The sequence below is a fragment of the Canis lupus genome, chromosome 7 (assembly GCF_003254725.2).
Source record: "Canis lupus dingo isolate Sandy chromosome 7, ASM325472v2, whole genome shotgun sequence".
In the NCBI taxonomy this organism is placed as follows: domain Eukaryota; kingdom Metazoa; phylum Chordata; class Mammalia; order Carnivora; family Canidae; genus Canis; species Canis lupus.
Window position 1 is genome coordinate 68,520,398 of NC_064249.1, and position 21,958 is coordinate 68,542,355.

A 21,958-nucleotide genomic window follows, 5' to 3' on the forward strand; every position below is an offset into this window, starting at 1 on the left:
TAAAGATCAAAGGAAAAAACTGTATGTCTTAAAATATTCTTTTTATCAGGATGAATTTTCAATACTTTTTATTGCCACAGTAACCAGACAGTCTGTCTGAGTGGTACATGGGTATGAGATGAAAAAGGTGATATGTCTTACATCATTCACTCATTCCTTCTACATAAAGGTAGGCACTGCTCTAATAGGATCTCATTGAAGTGGAGTTTTAACTGATTATAGAGTAAGCATATTATCATTAAAATCAGTTTAATAGGCTAATTATATTGTATGTGGAAACACAGACATTGCTACTCCATTCTATCTACACTGATTTTTCTCGAAACTCTCACCGAATGAGAATAAGAGCAAGGGTATGTGACTATGCAATCCATCTGAAATTACCATTTTACGTAAGTAAAATTTATCTTTAGTATCCCCTGAAAGTTTTGTACATTTACTTGCCTATATGGAATAGGTTTTCTTCATAGTATAACATATTTTTCATAATTAATACTGCCAAAAACAAAGATTAATTTGTAAATAATTTGGCTATTTTAAATAGTGCCACTATAAACATTGGGGTGCATGAGTCCCTTCAAAGCACCATTTTTGTATCCTTTGGATAAATGCCTAGTAGTGCAATTGCTGGGTCATAGGGTAGTTCTACTTTTAATTTTTTGAAGAACCTAATACTGTTTTCCAGAGTGGCTGCACCAGTTTGCATTCCCACCAAGAGTGTAAGAGGGTTCCCCTTTTGCACATCTTTGCCAACATCAGTGTTTCCAGACCTGTTAATTTTAGCCATTCTGAAAGGTGTGAGGTGGTATCTCATTGTGGTTTTGATTTGTATTTCCCTGATGATGAGTGAAGGGGAGCATCTTTTCAGGTGTCTATTAGTCATTTGTAGGTCTTCTTTGGAGAAATGTCTATTCATGTCTTCTGCCCATTTCCTGACTGATTATTTATTTTGGGGATGTTAACTTGCATGTCCTTCAGCAGTCCTCAGCCACAGGGAATCCTTCACTTTCTCCTACCAGCTCTTCTAGTCTTCACTTCTATCCATATCCATGTTCAGTTTTTTAAAGATTTATTTATTTATTTTAGAGAGAGAGCATACACAGTGGTGTGGAGGAACAGAGGGAGAGAATCTCAAACACACTCCCTGTGGAATATGGAGCCCGACTGGGGGCTCAATTTCATGACCCTGAGATCATGACCTGAGTCAAAATCAAGAGTAAGATGCTTAACCAACTGAGCCACCCAAGTGCTCCTATCCTTATTCAGCTTAGATGACATAGATGGTTTCAGTTTCTCACTTCCTTTTGTCCTTTCCTTTTGGCAGTATACCACACCTGCCTTTTTCAGGAGTTGATTTCTTTAGTTTGCATTATCTTCTTCCTTTTTCTGGTATCCCTTGTCAATCTCCCTTGCCAACTTCTCCTTCCTAACTTGCTGCCCAATTCCTCTCTCACCCCCTTCCAATTCATTCCTCATGCAATAGCCAGTGTGATCAAATATACTCCATCTACCTCCCTGGCTCAAAAACCTTCAATGTTCTTTCAAGGTACATTACACTTAGAATAAAATATTAAAAATATTAAGGATTAAAAATATTAAGGATAAAAATATTAAGGATAAAAACCCTTAATAAGGACTTCTATCGTCCCAAATAACATAGCCCCTGCTTCCATCTGGAGCCTTAACTTTCCTCTATGCTATATTCCAACCACACTGACCTTAACTCTGGTCCTGAAACAAGTGAAGTCTGTTCTCTCCTGTGTTTCCTTATGTGTTCTTCTCTCTGCCTGCTTGGAGCTGAGTTTTCCCAAAGCTTTACTTAAATGACCCTAGCTATCTATCATGTCTTTTCTTAGATATCAATATTATAAAGAAGTCTTTCCTTCTTCTCCACCTAAATCTCATCTCTATTATTTTTCCATGCCCCCTCTGGCCTTTTTTTACAGCAATTATCACTATGCTCAATTACATATTTTATTGATGTGATAATTTGCTTAATATTTCCAAACTATATAAGGGACAGGCTCTGTCTCCTTTTTTAAAATTAGAGTATAGTTGACACACAATGTTACTTTAGTTTCAGATATACAACATAGTGGTTCAACAACTCCATACATTAGCTCGTGTTCACCACAAGTATAGCTACCATTTGTCACTGTATAATGGTATTATGATACCATTGGCTATATTCCTTATGGTATATCTTATTACTGTGTCTTGTTCATTCCATAACTGGAAGCGGCTATATCTGTTTTATTTATCACTATATCCTCAGTGCCTAAAACACAGCAAAAGCTCCATTATACCACAAATGAAGGAACAACAATAATGTTAATATACTGGTCAGTGACACTGGGCGTAGGTAAACAGTTTAGGGGACATGGAACAGTTTGCATTATCTTTAAATTACCTTAAAACAACTATTGATATTTCTTCCTCTATATACAACAATTAAAACAAAAAGCTCAGAAATTTTAACAGGTTATGAATACCAGTATGTTATATGTGGACTTCATAGTCAAACACATCTACTATGTACTCCAGTTTTCAGAAACAGTCCCTAGGTGATCCTGGATCAATTCCATAACCTCTCTGAGGCCCAATTTCCTCATCTGAAAAATAAGGACAAGGATACTAACTTGCAGAAGTATTTTTTTAAAGAATTTATTTATTTACAAGAGACAGAGAGAGAGAGAGGCAGAGACGCAGGCAGAGGGAGAAGCAGGCAGAGGGAGAAGCAGTCTTCATGCAGGGAGCCTGATATGGGACTTGATCCCAGGACTCCAGGATTACGCCCCAGGCTGAAGGCAGGCGCTAAACTGCTGAACCACCAGGGCTGCCCAACTTGCAGAATTATTATTAAAAAAATGAGATATAAATCAAATAATAGCCCACTGCCTAGTATTTAGTAGGCATCTTACAAAGATTAGTTTCTTCCTGATGCCAATTTCTACATCATTTATGTTAATATTGCCATTCTGTATGTGCCATGACATTATTCCATTAAGTTAAAGAAATAAATTCACACTTATTACTACAAGTCTTCAAAATCATTTCAAATTTTCTTCTTCCAGTTATTTTAGGAGTTTCCAGGAGGTGTCTCATAGGTGCTCAGGAAAAGTAATTGCATTTTTAGTGAAATATAATTGACATATGACATTATATTAGTTTCTTTTTAAAAAGATTTTATTTATTCATAAGGAGAGAGAGAGAGAGAGAGAGAGAGAGAGAGGCAGAGACACAGGCAGAGGGAGAAGCAGGCTCCATGCAGGGAGCCCAACATGGCACTCGATCCCGGGTCTCCAGGATCACAGCCCGGGGCCGAAGGCAGCGCTAAACCGCCGAGCCACCAGGGCTACCCCTATTAGTTTCAAGTGTACAACAAAATGACTCTATGTAGGTATATACTGCAAAATGATTGCCACAATAAGTTTAGTTACTCTCCATCACTTGACAGAATTATAAAACATTATTTTGCCCATGCTAACCTTCAATATCTACTATTTTAGCAACTTTTAAATATACAATACAGTATTACTGACTATAGTCACCATGTTGTACATTATATTCCCATGACTTACTTATTTTATAACTGGAAGTTTGTGCCTCTTGATCACCTTAACCCATTTCATACATACCTCTACCCCTTTCCTCTGGCAACCACCTATCTGTATTCTGTATCTATGTTTTGTTTCATTTGTTCATTTATTTTGTAATCTAAAAAATCATAATGTATTTCTCATTCTCTGACATATTTCACTTAGCATAATACACTCAAGGTCCCTCCATGTTGTCACAAATGGCAAGATTTCTTTTATTTTTAATGGCTGAGTAGTACTCCATTATGTATGTATGTATAGATATCACATCATCTTTATCCATTCATCTATCTATGGACACTTTGGTTGTTTCTATCTCTTGGCTATTGTAAATAATGTTGCAATGAACATAAGGGTTCATATATCTTCTCACATCAGTGTTTTCATTTTCTTTATTAATTTCTGAGTACATATCCAGAAGTGGAATTACTGGATTTTAGAGTAGTTCTATCTTTAATTTCTTGAGGAAGCCTCAGTGTTCTCCATACTGGTTGTATTGATTTACATTCTATCCAAAAGGGCACAAGGGTTCCTTTTGCTACATATACTCAGCAACACTTTTTGTCTTTTTGATAATAGTCACTCTGACAAAAGTGATGTGATATCTCATTGAGGTTTACATTTATATTTCCCTGATGATTAGTGATACTGAGCATTTTTTTCATGTGTCTGTTGACTATCTGTATATCTTCTTTGGAAAAATATCTATTCCAATCTCCTGCCAATTTTTAAATCAAATTGTCTTTTTTCTTATTGATTTATATGAGTGAGTTACTTAAAGATTTTGGATATTAACTATTGGATATATGATTTGCAGAAATCTCCCATTCAGTAATTAGACTTTTCATTTTGTTGATAGTTTCCTTCAACGTGCAAAAGCTTTTCAGTTTGATGTAGTCCCATTTGTTTATTTTTTTCTTTTGTTGCTCTTCCCTTTGGAGTCATGTCCAAACTACTATTGCCCAGATCAATGTCAAGGATCTTACCACCTATGTTTTCTTCTAGGAGTTTTATGGTTTCAGGTCTTTACATTCAGTCTTAAATGCATTTTGAGTTAATTTGTGTGTATGTTATAAGGTGTAGTGTTCCAGTTTCATTCTTTTCATGTGGTTGTCCAGTTTTGATGATGCCATATATTAAAGAGAGAGTCCTTTCCCCATTGTATATCATTGCCTCCTTTGTCATAACTTAATTTACCATATATGCATGGATTTATTCCTGGCCTTTCTCTTATGTTCCTTTGATTTATGTTTCTGTTTATGCCAATACTGTACTCTTTTGATTACTATAGCTTTGCAGTATAGTTTCAAATCAAGGCGTTTGATGTCTCCAGCTTTGTTTTTTTCAAGATTGCTTCAGCTATTTGAGGTCTTGTGGTTCCATACAAATTTTAGGATTATTTGTCCTATTCCAGCAAAAAATGTCAATGGCACTTTAATAAGGACTGTACTGAATCTGTAGAATGCTTTGGGTAATACAGACATTTTAATAATATTAACTCTTCCAATCTATGAGCATGGAATATGTTTCCATTTATTGTGTCTTCTTCAATTTCATTCATCATTGGCTCATAGTTTTTGGTGTACAGACCTTAAAAGTTTTGAGTAGAGTCTTTAGGCTGTTCTATATATGAGATCATCTTATCTGCAAATAGTTACAGTGTTACTTACTCCATTCCAATTTAGACACCTTTTATTTCTTTTTCCTACCTGATTATTCTGGCTAAGAATTCCAATACTATGTGCAATAAAAGTGGTGATGGTGGAATCTTTGTCTTATTTATGATCTTAGTGGGAAAAAATCAGTTTTTCACTGTTGAGTACAATGTTAGCTGCAGATTTGTCATATTTGGCCTTTTTTATGTTGAGGTACATTCCATCTATACCCACTGTGTTGAGAGTTTTTATCATAAACAAACACAGAATTTTGTCAAATGCTTTTCCTGCATCTACTGAAATGATTATATTCATTTTACCCTTCATTTTGTTAATGTAGTTTATCATGTTGACTGATTTGTGACTCCTTGCATCCTTGAAATAATCCCACCGGACAATGGTATATGATCCTTTTAATATATTGTTGAGTTCAGTTTGCTAATATTTTCTTGAGAATTTTTGCACCTATGTTTATCAGTGATACTGGCTTGTAATTTTCCTTTTTTGTGGTATCTTTGACTGGTTTAGTATCAGGATAATGCTGGTCTCATAAAATGAGTTTGGATATATCCCCCGCCCTCTTCAATTTTTTGGAAAAGTTTGAGAAGGATAGGTATTAAATCTTTGAATGTTTGGTAGAATTCATTAGTGAAGCTATCTGGTCCTGGACATTTGTTTGTTGGGAGGTTTTTTGATTACTTATTTAATCTCATAACTATTAATCTATTTAGTTTTTTCCCCATGATTCAGTCTTAAAAAATTGTATGTTTCTAAGAATTTAACTATTTCTTCTAGCTTGTCACATTTGTTGACATATAATTGTTCATAGTAGTCTCTTATGATCCTTCATATTTCTTTTATATCAGTTGTAACTTCTCTTTCATTGCTGATGTTATTTGAATGTTCTTTTTTTCTCAACGAATCTAAAGATTTGTCAGTTTTGTATATCTTTTCAAAGAATGAGCTCGTAGTTTCATTGAGCTTTTCTATTGTCTTTTTAGTATCTATTTCATTTATTTCTGTTCTGATCTTTATTTCTTTCCCTCTATTAACTTTGGGATTTGTTTGTTCTTTTTCAAACTCCTTTAGATATATATTGTGTATTTGAGGGTTTTCTTGTTTCCTAAGGTAGGTCTGTATTGCTATAAACTTCCCCCTTAGAACTACTTTTTTCTGCATGCACCCCCATAGATTTTGATACGTTATATTTCCATTTGCATTTATCTCAAGATTTTTTCATTTCTTTTTTGATTTCAGTTTGATCCATTAGTTGTTCAATAGCATGCTATTTAATTTCCACCTACTTGTGATTTTTCCTTCTGTAATTGATTTCTAGTTTCATACCACTGGGTTCAGAAAAAATGTTTGATAGGATATTAACCTTCTTAAATTTATTGAGACTTGGTTGTGGCCTAATATATGATATATCCTGGAGGATGTTCCATATGTACTTAAAAATATGCATTCTGCTGCTATTGGATGGCATATATGTAACTGTTAAGTCCATCTGGCAGAATGTATCATTTAAGGTCAATGTTTCCTTATTGATTTTCTGTTTGGATGATCTATCCATTGATGCATGTGGGATATTAAGGCACCTACTATTATTTAATTGCTGTCAATTTCTCTCTTTGGGTCTGTTAATATATAAAACATTTAGGTATTCCTTTGCTGATTGCATATATATTTATAAATGTTATATTTTTTGGAGGGGTTTATCATTATGTAATGCCCATCTTTGTCTTTTATTACAGCCTTTGTTTTAAAGCCTATTGTGTCTGATGTAAGTATAGCTATTTTCAACCTCCTTTTGGTTATCATTTGCATGAAACACTTTTTCCATCCCTTCACTTTCAATGGATGTGTGTCCTTACATCTGAAATTGGTCTTTTGTAGGCAGCGCATAGTTGGGGTTGTTTTGTTTTGTTTTTATATATTCAGCCACTCTGCATCTTTTGGATAAAAAAATTAGTCCATTTCCATTTAAAGTAACTATTGACGGGTATGCACATAATGCCATTTTGTTAATTATTTTCTGGCTATTTTCTAGTTCCTTCATTACTTCCTTCTGTTGCTCTTTTCCCTTGTGTTTTGATGACTTTCTACAGTGTTATGCTTAGATTCCTTTCTTATTACCTTTTGTGTATCTACTATAGGGTTTTGCTTTTGGTTATCACAAGGCTCACATATAATAGCATATATATATATATATATATATATCCACCTACTTCCACCATATATACATATATATGGTCTGAAATTGACAGCAAATTAAGTTTGAACACATCCCCCCAAAATCTACATTTTCCCTCTCCACCATGTTTTATATTTTTGATATCACATTTTATATCTTTTTGTTATGTGTATCATCTAATTATTGTAGTTAATCTTTACTACTTATTTTTTATAACGTTCATACTAGCTTTGTAAGTGATTAGTCCCCTACTTTTACTATATTTACCTTTACCAGTGAGACTTTTACTTTCATATGTTTCTTGTTACTAATTAGTGTCCTTTCTTTTCAGCCTGAAAAATTCTCTTTTACATTTCACATAAGACCAGTTTAGTGGTGATAAACTTTAAATTTTGCTTGTCTGGAAAATTCTATATCTCTCCTTCAATTATGAATGATAACCTTGCTGGGTACAGTATTCTTGGTTAGAAGTTTGCATTTATCAACCAGCACTTTGAATATATAATGCCACACTCTTCTGGCCAGCAAAGTTTCTGCTGAGAGATTTTCTGATAGTCTTATGGGAATTTCCTCATATATAATAAGTTGCTTTTCTCTTGTTGCTTTGAAGATTATATCTTTAAAATTTGACATTTTATTTATAATGTGTCTTGGTGTGAGTCCCTTCGGGTTCATCATTTTTTATTAAAGTACAGTTGATTACATTAGTTTCAAGTGTACAACATAGTATTCAACAAGTCTATACATTATGCTATACTCACCACAAGTGTAGCTACCATTTCTCATCATACTACAACATTATTACAATACCATTGATTATTCTCTGCATGCTCTACCTTTTACCTCTGTGACTTATTTCATAACTGGAAGCCTGTATCTCCCACTCCCACCATCCATTTTCCCTCTCCCCTCACTCCACCCCATACCCAGAAATCATCAGTTTTTTCTATTTATAGATAGATTTGTTTCTTTTTTTTTTTTTTTAGATTTCACATTTAAGTAAAATCATATGGTATCTGTCTTTCTCTGAATTATTTCACTTAATATAACACCTTCTAGGTCCATCCATGTTGTTGTAAATAACAAGATCTCATCCCTTTTTATGGTTAAGTAATATTCCATTATACATATACCACAACTTTTTTATACATTCACCCAGCTGTGGACACTTGAGATGCTTTCATATCTAAGCTATTGTAAATAATCCTGCAATAATAATAAGGGTGCATATATCTTTTCAAATTAGTAGTTTTGTTTTCTTTAGGTAAATACCCAGTACTGGAATTACTGGATCATATGGTATTTGTATTTTGAATTTTTCGAGGAACCTCCATACTGTTTTCCCCAGTGACCACACCAATTTACATTTTCACCAAGAGCATACAAAGGTTCCTTTTTCTCTACGTTCTCACCAACATTTGTTTATTAACTTTTTGTTTCCAGCCATTCTGAAAGATATAAGGTGGTATCTCATAGTGGTTTTGATCTGCATTTCCCTGAAGATTAGTGATTTTTTTTTATGATTTGTGATGTTAAACATCTTTTCATATGTCTGTTGGTCATTTGTATGTCTTTGGCAAAATGTCTATTCAGGTCCTCTGTGTTTTAATCAGATTATTTGGTTTTTGTTGTTGAATAGTATAGATTCTTTATATATTTTGGATATTAACTTTTTGGGGTTCACCTAATTTGGAGCTTTCTAGGCATCCTGAATCTGTATGTCTGATCTTAATCCCCAGATCAGGTGAGTTTTCAGCCTTTATTGTTTCAAATATACTTCCTGCCCCTTTCTCTCTGTCTTCTATAATGTGAATGTTCCACTTGACATTATCTTACAGATTGCTTAAACTAGCCTCACTTCTTAAATTATTTTTTTCTTTTTGCTGCTTTGGTTAAGTTCTACTTTTCTTCTAGGTCAGTGATTCTTTCTTCTGTTTCATCTAGTTTGCTCTTGAAACCCTCTAGTATATTTTTCAGTTCAGTTACTGTGTTCTTCATGCCTATGACTTGTGTTTGGTATGTTCTTATATTTTATATCTTTTTGAGAAGTTCTCACTGTGTTCATCTATTCTTCTCCCAAGTCCGGTGAGCATCTTATGATGATTATTTTGAGTTCTTCATCAGGAAAATTACTTATCTCCATTTCATTAAGGATTTTTTGGGTATTGTATCTTATTCTCTCATATGGAATAGATGCCTCTGTTTCTTCATTTTGCCTGACTCTGTGTTTATTTTTTGTTTGTTTGTTTGTTTTAAGATTTTATTTGTTTATTCATGAGAGACCAGAGAGAGGAGCAGAGACATAGGCAGAGGGAGAAGCAGGTTCCGTGAGGGAAGCCTGCTGCAGGACTTGATCCCAGGATCTCGGGATCACAACCTGAGCCCAGGCATCCCCTGTGGTTTTTTTCTATGTATTAAGCAAAACTTCTGTCTCTCCCAGTCTTGAAGGAGTGGTCCTTGGCGGGGGGGGGGGGGGGGGGGGGGGGGGGGGGGGGGAATAAATCTTATCATTGAAATGTGCCCTAGCTCTTGATTGTCTCTCAAATATTTTGATTGCCTAAGCAGCCTGATTTATTTCTGATAGGTCCCAGTTATTGATAGGGCTCAATTGTGTGCCAAGATCTGTGTTACAGAAGGAAGGATCTCAGGCAGCACCTAACTCAGGCTGATTGGAAGCTAATCCCATAGGCAACCACTTTTAAGGTATGCAAATATATAGTTATATGAGACAGTAATTGTAGATCCTGCTATACTCCAGACCAGGGAGTCTGGAAGTGTCCCCTTGGCAACAGTTGTAAAAACTGGCAGCTTTAGTGGGGCCCAGGAGCAGTGCTGAAGTGGGTATACCCACTGTGCTGGCAGGTTAGGAGGAGAATGCAAAAAGGGCTCCTACTAATGCTGGCATTAGCAAAGTAGAGGGAGAAGTAAAACATGTCCTTGGAGAGAGTCACAGTAGGCTTCTGCCCCTCTGGCAGACAACTTAAGGTTAAAAAATTAATCTCCTTCACAAGTGGTTTAGCTGCTTGCTACTTTTCTGCTGGGTTTCAGGGCTAGTGAATTCATGCATGAGCCCTTTATGAAAGAAATCTCCATCCCCTATAGCCCTATGTTCTCCTGGGTTTCAGAAGTTTTGAGTGTAGGTCCTAAGGGTTGGGGTACGTGATGTGGGGCAGAAACACCTCTCTTCTCAGGAAGAAGCCCTGTATTTTGTATATTACTGCCAATGGTGGGTTGCCACAAGGGGGTAGTGGGAGTTTGGTGAGACTTCATCTCTGCCTCTTCTATCCACCAAGATGTGGCTCTTTTATCATTAGTTGTGGAGGAGCTATTCAACTATTTTCATGTCTTTTTCAGAGGGAATTGTTCCATATAAAACTATAAGTTTTTGTGTTCATGGGAAGATGTGAGTTCAGATCTTCCTATGTTGCCATCTTGAACTACCTCCTAATCAATTTTTAATTACTCATGTTCTCCTTTCTCTTTTGGGTTTGGGACCTTGTCTCTGTGAGTAACAACCAAGGCCTCCTCGGCTGCAGCTATCCCACTGGTACTGATTGATCTCCAACTGGTACCTACATAAGATGAACTGTGCTAAGCTTAAATGCATGGAGATTTCAACGTGCCAAGACATACTGCCGTGCTGTTTCCTGGTGCTCTCCTGCTACTTTCCCCATTAATACCAATGGTGTCGTTTTTGTTTTTGAAGCTATCTGACTAGAAAGTGAGTAATTCTTCTCATCCTCACTTCTGTGCTACCTTCTGTTAGCATCTGTTAGAGAATTTTTTAAAATGCCTTTTTATTTTACAACTACCCCTTATTCTCAACCCTCTTATTTATTGTTCAAAGGTAAAAAATAACAGCCTTTATTATGGACTGAATGTTTGTGTCCCCTCAAAATTCATGTGCTGAATTCTAACCCAATGTGATGGTATTAGAAAGTGAGGCCTTTGGAGGTGATTATATCATGAAGGTGGAATTCTAATAAATGGGATGAGTGCTCTTACCAAAGAGCCCTCTCACTCCTTCTGCCACGTGAAGGTACAGCAATACTGCCATATATAAACCAAGAACCAGGCCCTCATAACACATGGGATCTGCTGATGGCTTGATCTTAGACTTCGCAGTCTCCAAAACTTAAGAAAAAACAGTTTGCTGTTTAAGTTATCCAGTCTATGGTATCTTTGTTATGGTAACATGAACAGACTAAGACAGGACTGAATTAGTCTGCTGGGACTGTCATAAGATAATGTCACTGGCTGGGTGGCTTAAACAACAGGAAAAAAATTATATATATATATATATATATATATATATATAATATCTTAATATACTATATATAATTTATATATATAAATATATAGTTTTATTTTTTATTTAGTTTATATTTTTTAAATATAGTAAATATATATATATATAGTTTTGGAATCTAAAAGTCCAAGATCAAGGTGCCAGTAGAGTTGGTCTCTGATGAGATCTCTCTCTTCACTTGGAGATAGTGCCTCCTTAATGTGTCTTCACATGGCCTTTTCTCTGTATGCAGCAGTCCTATAAAGACAGTCCCACACTTTTGACCTCTTTTAACTTAATTACCTCTATAAAGGCCCTATCTCCCAATATACTCACTTTGAAGGTTAGGGCTTCAACATATGAATGTGGCTGGGGGAAGGTGGAGGGTACACAATTCAGTTGATGATAAACCTGGACTAAGAATACCAGAGAATGGGTTATACATAAAATCTCCCATCCCTTCAAATATCAATAAATTATTCTTACATCCAATTTATATTCCCTCAATTTTCTTTCCTTTGGGACAACTTGTCTGCTTTTAAAATTTCTTGATCTTAATTTCATAAAAGACCTTTAACAAATTAAAAACAAGACTCCTTATTCCTAACAAATCATAGCTGAGAATTTCCCTAACTTGAGAAGGGAAACAGGCATTCAGATCCAGGAGATAGATGCCCCCTAAAATCAATAAAAATCGTTCGACACCTCAACATTTTAATAGTGAAACTTGCAAATTCCAAAGATAAAGAGAAGATCCTTAAAGCAGCAAGAGTCAACAGATCCCTAACCTTTATGGGGAGAAGTATTAGGCTAACAGCAGACCTCTCCACAGAGACCTGGCAGGCCAGAAAGGGTGGTAGGATATATTCAGGGTCCTAAATTAGAAGAATATGCAGCCAAGAATATCTGGCAAGGCTCTCATTCAGAATAGAAGGAGAGATAAAAAGCTTCCAAGATAGTCAGAAACTGAAAGAATATGTGACCTCCAAACCAGCTCTGCAAGAAATATTAAGGGGGACTCTGTATAAGAAAGAGGAAGTCCAAGAAAACAATCCACAAAAACAGAGACTGAATAGGTATCATGATGACACTAAACTCATATCTTTCAATAGTAACTCTGAATGTGAATGGACTTAATGACCCCATCAAAAGGCGCAGGGTTTCAGACTGAATAAAAAAGCAAGACCCATCTATTTGCTGTTGAAAAGAGACTCATTTTAGATGTAAGGACACCTACAGCCTGAAAATAAAAGGTTGGAGAACCATTTACCATTCAAATGGTCTCTCAAAAGAAAGCAGGGGTAACCATCCTTATATCAGATAAACTAGAGTTTATCCCAAAGACTGTAGTAAGAGATGAAGAGGGACACTATTTCATATTTTAAAGGATCTATCCAACAAGAGGACCTAACAATCATGAATATCTATGCCCCAAAAGTGGGAGCTGCCAAGTATATCAATCAATTAATAGCCAAGGTTAAGACATACTTAGATAATAATACACTTATACTTGGTGACTTGAACACAGCGCTTTCTATAATAGACAGATCTTCTATGCACAACATCTCAAAAGAAACAAGAGTTTTATTTTTTTTATTTATTTATTTTTTTAGAAACAAGAGTTTTAAATGACACACTGGACCAGATGGATTTCACAGATATTTACAGAACTTTACATCCAAATGCAACTGAATACACATTCTTCTCAAGTGCACATGGAACTTTCTCCAGAATAGACCACATGCTGGGTCACAAATCAGGTCTTAACCAATACCAAAAGACCTGCATATTTGCAGACCATAATGCTTTGAAACTAGAACTAAATCGTAAGAAGAAGTTTGTAAGGATTTCAAACACGTGGAGGTTGAGGACCATCCTGCTAAAAGATGAAAGGGTCAACAGGAAATTAGAGAAGAATTAAAAAGATTCATGGAAACTAATGAGAATGAAGATACAATCATAAAAAATATTTGGATGGATACAAGCATCCACCCAAATACTGGAAAGAACTCAAATACAAAAGCTAACCTTGCACCTAAAAGAGCTGGAAAAAAACAGCAAATAGATCCTACACCAGCGGAAGAAGAGAATTAATAAAGATTCGAGCAGAACTCAATGAACTAGAGACCAGAAGAACCGTGAAACAGATCAACAAAACCAGGAGTTGGTTCTTTGAAAGAATTAATAGAGAGATAAACCATTAGCCAGCCTTATTAAAAAGAAGAGAGAAAAGACTCAAATTAATAAAATCATGAATGAAAAAGGAGAGATCACCACCAACACCAAGGAAATACAAACGATTTTGAAAACTCATTATGAGCAGCTATACACCAATAAATTAGGCAGTCTAGAAGAAATGGACGCATTTCTGGAAAACCACAAACTACCCAAACTGGACCTGGAAGAAATAGAAAACCTGAACAGGCCAATAACCAGGGAGGAAATTGAAACAGTCATCAAAAACCTCCCAAGACACAAAAGGCCAGGGCCAAATGGCTTCCCCGGGGAATTCTATCAAACATTTAAAGAAGAAACCATACCTATTCTACTAAAGCTGTTTGGAAAGATAGAAAGATAGAAAGCGATGGAGTACTTCCAAACTCTATTCTATGAGGCCAGCATCACATTAATTCCAAAATCAGACAAAGACCCCACCAAAAAGGAGAATTATAGACCAATATCACTGATGAACACAGATGCAAAAATTCTCAACAAGATTCTAGCCAATACGATCCAACAATACATTAAGAAGATTATTCACCATGACCAAGTGGGATTTATCCCCGGGATGCAAGGCTGGTTCAACACTCATAAAGCAATGTGATTGATCACATCAGCAAGAGAAAAAACAAGAACCATATGATCCTCTCAATAGATGCAGAGAAAGCATTTGACAAAATACAGCATCCATTCCTTACCAAAACTCTTCAGAGTGTAGGGATAGAGGGAACATTCCTCAATATCTTAAAAGCCATCTACGAAAAGCCCACAGCAAATATCATTCTCAATGGGGAAGCACTGGGAGCCTTTCCCCTAAGATCAGGAATAAGACAGGGGATGTCCACTCTCACCACTGCTATTCAACATAGTACTAGAAGTTCTAGCCTCAGCAATCACGCAACAAAAGAAATAAAAAGCATTCAAATGGGCAAAGAAGAAGTCAAACTCTCCTTCTTCGCCAATGACATGATACTCTACATAGAAAACCCAAAAGACTCCACCCCAAGATTGCTAGAACTCATACAGCAATTTGGCAGTGTGGCAGGATACAAAATCAATGCCCAGAAATCAATGGCATTTCTATACACTAACAATGAGACTGAAGAAAGAGAAATTAAGGAATCAATCCCATTTACAATTGCACCCAAAAGCATAAAAAACCTAGGAATAAACCTAACCAAAGAGATAAAGGATCTATACCCTAAAAACTATAGAACACTTCTGAAAGAAATTGAGGAAGACACAAAGAGATGGAAAAATATTCCATACTCATGGATTGGAAGAATTAATATTGTGAAAATGTCAATGTTACCCAGGGCAATTTACACATTTAATGCAATCCCTATCAAAATACCATAGACTTTCTTCAGAGAGTTGGAACAAATCATCTCAAGATTTATGTGGAATCAGAAAAGACCCCGAATACGAGGGGAATATTAAAAAAGAAAACAATAGCTGGGGGCATCACAATGCCAGATTTCAGGTTGTACTACAAAGCTGTGGTCATCAAGACAGTGTGGTACTGGCACAAAAACAGACACATAGATCAATGGAACAGAATAGAGAACCCAGAAGTGGACCCTCAACTTTATGGTGAACTAATATTCGACAAAGCAGGAAAGACTATCCACTGGAAAAAAAACAGTCTCTTCAATAAATGGTGCTGGGAAAACTGGACATCCACATGTAGAAGAATGGAACTAGACCATTCTCTTACACCAGACACAAAGATAAACTCAAAATGGATGAAAGATCTAAATGTGAGACAAGAATCCATCAAAATCCTAGAGGAGAACACAGGCAACACCCTTTTTGAACTTGGCCACAGCCACTTCTTGCAAGATACATCCATGAAGGCAAAAGAAACAAAAGCAAAAATGAACTATTGGAACTTCATCAAGATAAAAAGCTTCTGCACAGCAAAAGAAACAGTGAACAAAACTAAAAGACAACCTACAGAATGGGAGAAGATATTTGCAAATGACCTATCAGATAAAGGGCTAGTATCCAAGATCTATAAAGAACTTATTAAACTCAACACCAAAGAAACAAACAATCCAATCATGAAATGGGCAAAAGACATGAACAGAAATCTCACAGAGGAAGACACAGACATGGCCAACAAGCACATGAGAAAATGCTCCCCATCACTTGCCATCAGGGAAATACAAATCAAAACCACAATGAGATACCACCTCACACCAGTGAGAATGGGGAAAATTAACAAGACAGGAAACAACAAATGTTGGAGAGGATGTGGAGAAAGGGGAACCCTCTTGCACTGTTGGTGGGAATGTGAACTGGTGCAGCCACTCTGGAAAACTGTGTGGAGGTTCCTCAAAGAGTTAAAAATAGAGCTACCCTATGACCCAGCAATTGCACTGCTGGGGATTTTCCCCAAAGATATAGATGCAGTGAAAGACTGAGACACCTGCACCCCAATGTTTATAGCAGCAATGTCCACAATAGCCAAACTGTGAGAGGAGCCTTGGTGTCCATCAAGAGATGAGTGGATAAAGAATATATATATATATATATATATATATATATATATATATATATAATGGAATATTACTCAGCCATTAGAAACAACAAATACCCACCTTTTGCTTCGATGTGGATGGACCTGGAGGGTATTATGCTGAGTGAAATAAGTCAATCGGAGAAGGACAAACATTATATGGTCTCATTCATCTGGGGAATATAAAAAAAATAGCGAAATGGAATAAAGGGAAAGGAGAGAAAATGAGTGAAAATATCAGTGATGGTGACAAAACATGAGAGACAACTAATTCTGGGAAATGAATAAGGAGTAGTAGTAGGGGAGGTGGGCGGGAGTTTGGGGTGCCTGGGTAATGGGCACTGAAGGGGACACTTCCAGGATGTGCACTGGGTGTTATGCTATATGTTGGCAAATTGAACTCCAATAAAAAAGTAAATTAAAAAAATAAATAAATAAAAGACTCCTTATTCCTAATTTCATAAATTAGGTTTCTGTAGCCCTACTTTATCCATACCCATATATGCTTAGAACTATATTACTCAGCTTGATCTCCTGCCTGCACCCCCCACACCCATATTTTTGCTTTCAGTATCACAAAGATAAACACCCAAGGTGATAATGATACAGGGTCTCTCTCTGGTTCCTGAATATCTTCCAGGTGCTATAGAAAATGAGCGCTTCACAAAAATCAGTAACTCTGAATTCTAAGGTGCTCATTTTGTGTATGTTCTCAATTACGTGGCCTAAAAGGATTAGTAAATCACGACTGACTGACTCATTTTTGCAGAAAAGCAGTTTAGGCCATAGGAACAATGAAACATGTCAACTACCTATCCCTCTGATAACATAAAAGTTATTTTCTCTACTGGTTGTTTGGCTCTTAAATTAGGAGTGCTCACAGCATGAAAGGGAAAGATGTAGCTTGCACATGTATAAATTTGTGTCTGATCCCATTAACTAAGGAGGTTAGATTCTGGTGCTAATGAGGGAAAGGGTAGAACTTTAATCCTCAGAGATAAGTTATATTCACACAATGAAAAGTTTTGTTCCCTAGCTTACTACCTTGTTTTCATGTAAACTTGAGCTACTGATCTAAAAAGGAACTAAGCTAAAATGTCTAGTTGGTGATTTACTCAGCAATCACTAATTTAGCTTTTCCTGTATCCCCAGCTCTGTGCTATATAGTGAAGATACAATTATAAGTGTATAACCCCTACCCTCAAAAGTCCTGCAGTCTAATGAATTTTCACTGAAATTTGTTAACATTTGCTGAAAAATAAACTATCATCCTAATAATGTTTTATCTTGAACATAATATATTTGTTTTGTACAGTACTCTGCAACTTAGCAAACATTGTCATATAATTATCTCACTTCATCCTCCCAGTAATACTCATTAGTAGGTGTCATTAACTCCAATTTAAAGATTAAAAAAAAACTCAGCATCAAAAAGTTTAAGTGAATTTTCCAAGGTCATAAAGCAAGTGCATAAACTCAGGGCTTCTCTTAAACTCAAGTCCTGTGTGTCATCAAAAAATTTATAAGTTCTTGACTCATTTATGTTCAGAATGGTAAGTGTTCTATGGTGTCATCTAACTCTACTTTTTTATTTATAATTTTATATATTACAATTAGCTGCCAATGTCAAGGGGGCCATTTTTGATGAGAAAGTTCCTAGTGACTTCAACAATGACAAAGAAACACAAACCTACTGATACTTAAATAAAATCAAGTTATAATCAGTTTGCCCATTTTAAGTTGATTCTCCATAAAACAGTCTAAATATTCACAAAAGTCAATTTTTAGATCCTGGGTTATATCATAATGCTTCAGCATAATCCAAAAAGACATTTTGAAAATAAGAGTATCTTTTCCCTCTTCATTATACCATTGTGCAAAATTCAGCTCCAATAATTAATTTTTAGTTTCGCACCAAGTGACACATGGAGAAATTTCTACTCTTTGTTAAACCCATATATGTCAAAATGTTTGCTGCAAGTTTGATGATGAAAGTTCTATATTTGCATAGTGCTATCCTATTTCTCATTTTACACAAGACTTTGACTCCAGGGAGGAGTTCATGGAGAGCTGTTGAAACTAGCCCAGGTGCACTGGCAGCTTAATGGTATTCGTTATGTCAAAGGCACCCAGCTGCCAGTGAGCAGACTGTAAGGCAGAGGTCCCCCGCTTGTGCATATATTGGAATCACCTGGGTAGCTTTAAAAATTCTGATACCAGGACTCACCCCCAACACACCCCAGAATTCTGATTAAATGGTCTGGAGTGCAGTCAGTTACTAGGAATTTTTGAAAGCTCTCCAAGGTACTTAAGGTACAATCAAGTTTGAAAATCACTGACTTGTGACAGTCAAAGTATGGTTCCTGTGTTAGAGTAGGCAGTTAGATAGATATGAACAGGAGGGGAAAAAGGAGGATGACAAATGGACAATTGCCAGGGACCACTGATCTCTGCCCAGACACAGCCTCACCCCTCCTAGACCAACTCTTTTTGTGGCTTAATACAACTGATTTATACAACCAGCTACAGGATTTTCCTAACTTTAGAGCATGTGCACTTAAGAAAGACCTTGTCCGCTAGTAAAGCCAGGTTATTATAATATCATCATAATACTATTTGCATTGTGGTTTGACCCGACCCCCTGAGTTGGGCTTAGGCGCTCATGGAAAGATAACTAACAAACTTGGGCAAAACGTTGGAGCAGAGGAAACCAAGGCGGATCCAAGTGTGGAGTGATAATAACAAGATGAGAGGAAGGAGACCAAACAAACCCCCATAAAAGAACACAGTGAGAAACTCAGCGCACTACTACCCATCCTCATGTCAGCCCACTCCTCGGTCTCTGGACTGTACTGTCACTTTTTGCTAAAAAAAAAAACAAAAACAGAAACAAAAAACAAATAAAAAACCTTGCTTACCTTTATGCTGTCGAGTCTCTCCAAGTGAATTCCTTCCTTGGAGAAGACAAGGATTGAAGAGTTCCACAACCCACCACCTGATAACACCTGGACCCCCCACACTGGGAACTTGTTAGAACTGTGAGTCTGGAGCCCCACCCAAAATGACTGAAGCAGAATTCTGGGGGTGGACCCAAGGTAAAGTTTTGGAACCACTGTTCTTAAGGGAAAATAAGAGGAGGCTATTACCGGGTTATTTATAAACATTATCTTAAATAAATAGTAAGTTTTAGCCTGGGAGGTTAGAGAAGAGTAACTATTTGGGGTAAATATTACATTGTTTGCCATCCCTGTGAAATAGGCAACACTGAAAAAGAAGTTCCCCTGCCTTAATCCCTTTTCATTTCAAGTACAAAGTTGGGTACTGGAGGACAAGCCCTGGAAATCATGATAAGAGAACCAATGTTTACTTAATGTTTGCACACTTCTCATAAAGCTGTGTCTGTCTGCTAGTATGCTCATAATTTTACTCTGCTAACATTTTTGGCCAATAACTGAAAGGAAATGGGTACTATAGGAATAATAATCATTTTGCTACATTCACATTAAGTTGTAAGTATGAATTTTCTTGAATTTTTCAAGACAAATTCTACAAAAGATTTTTTTTTCCACTGGGTGTTGCCTTAGTTATGATCTCTTGACCCAAACTATTTGATTTCCTCAGACACTGTTTACCAAGCAATTACAATAAATACAAAAAGCCCTTATTGCCATGGAATATTTTTGCTGATTCTCTCAAGTGAAAGAACTCTGTTATGTAATGAAAGAAAGCCTTTTTAGTAACTCTGAATTTTTTTCCTTTGTTGAAGGAAAATCAAAGAAAATGAAAATCCCTGTATCTGCATTATGCCAATCATCAAGTTGAAAACTCCGCCTATATTTTTGTCCAAATACTTATTTCTTTGCCGGGAAGTATCGAAGGGATTAAGAACTCCTCTCATCACAGAGCTACCTGCTGTTGTTCCCATCCATTTGCAATGAGTACATCCTTAGCAGCATCTCAAAAGGATCAAACAATTCAGCTTTCTCAGAGACTTTCTTTAAAGAGCTTGGACTTCCCAAATTCTAAGAATATACAACTAAACTTTTAAAGGCGCATTTAAACAGAAGATGATATTTTAAAACTGACTTCTTTGGCTTCCAGTCCCAGAATATAGTTTGCTGAAGTAACACAGGACTACTAGACTGATGAGATTCGTCATACGTTCACCTAAAGCAAAAATAAGGCTGCTCCTAAAACACTTTCACAACCCTCAGGATTGATGAAAAATATAACTACAGTTGGAAAAATCCACAATGTAAAAATCATAAACTACTCAAGGAAGAAGTTACTAGAAGAGTTAGCAGGGGAGGCCTGGGTGGCTTAGCGGTTTAGTGCTGCCTTTGGCCCAGGGCATGATCCTGAAGACCCGGGATCAAGTCCCACGTCAGGCTCCCTGCATGAAGCCTGCTTCTGCCTATGTCTCTGCCTCTCTCTCTCTCTCTCTCTCTTTCTCTCTGTGTGTCTCTCATGAATAAATAAATAAAATCTTAAAAAAAAAAAAGAAGACTTAGCAGACACAAAAACCAATAGGATTAGCACAACCAAGAAGTTGATAAATAAATATTAATAAATATTTAATATTTGGTATATTGCTATTTAATTGAGGTGAAATTCACATGACATAAAATTAACCATTTTAATGTGTGTAATTCAGAGGCATTTAGACTTTCACAGTGTTGTACAATCACCACTTTTATTAAGTTCTAAAACATTTTCAACACCTCAAAGAAAACTTCATACCCAATAAGCAGTCACTTCCCATTTTCCCCTACCTTATCCCTTGGCAACCACCTATCTGCTTTCTGTCTCTATGAATTTACCTATTCTGGATAAAGAGAATTGTTATACATTATAAACAACTAATTACAAAATTTAATTTTTAAGGATTCCCATATACTACTAACAAATATTGTAAGACAATTTAAAAATCCCACAAAAGATATTCTAGACCTCTATGAAAAAAATGACAAAAAATTTTAAAAGATTTTATGTATTTGTTTTTATTTATTTATTTATTTATTTATTTATTTATTTATTTATTTATTCATGAGAGACAGACAGAGAGAGGTGGAGGCAGAAGCAGAAGCAGGCTCCCTACAGGGAGCCCAATGCAGGACTCGATCCCAGGACCCTGAGATCACGACCTGAGCCAAAGGCAGATGCTCAACCACTGAACCCCTGGCATCCCAAAATTACAAAATTTTATTAAAAGGAGAAACTAAATGAATAAATAAACCACAGTGATAGATATGGAAATTCTAAATAATAATTCCTCTATAATCAGTTCATAAATTTAGTGTAATCCTTTCCAAACCATGGCAGTGTTTCATTAATTTTGAAAAGATAATCCTAAAATTCATATTAAAGAATAAGAAGCCAAGAATAGTCAAGGTAATTTTAAAAAATATAAGGGAAGGAACTTGCCTTACCAGATAGCGTAACATATTGAAAAAGTTAAAATTATCAAAATTAAAAAGGCTT

General features: G+C 36.0%; 1 long non-coding RNA gene across 1 annotated transcript; it reads left to right on the forward strand.

Moving 5' to 3' along the window:
* The first annotated feature begins 281 nt into the window (after nt 1–281).
* On the forward strand, nt 282–20,886 carry LOC125755352 (uncharacterized). Its single transcript, XR_007411641.1, has 4 exons — nt 282–392; nt 7,009–7,037; nt 10,033–11,169; nt 20,244–20,886. It is a non-coding gene; the product is annotated as an uncharacterized LOC125755352 (long non-coding RNA).
* Nucleotides 20,887–21,958: the final 1,072 nt, after the last annotated feature.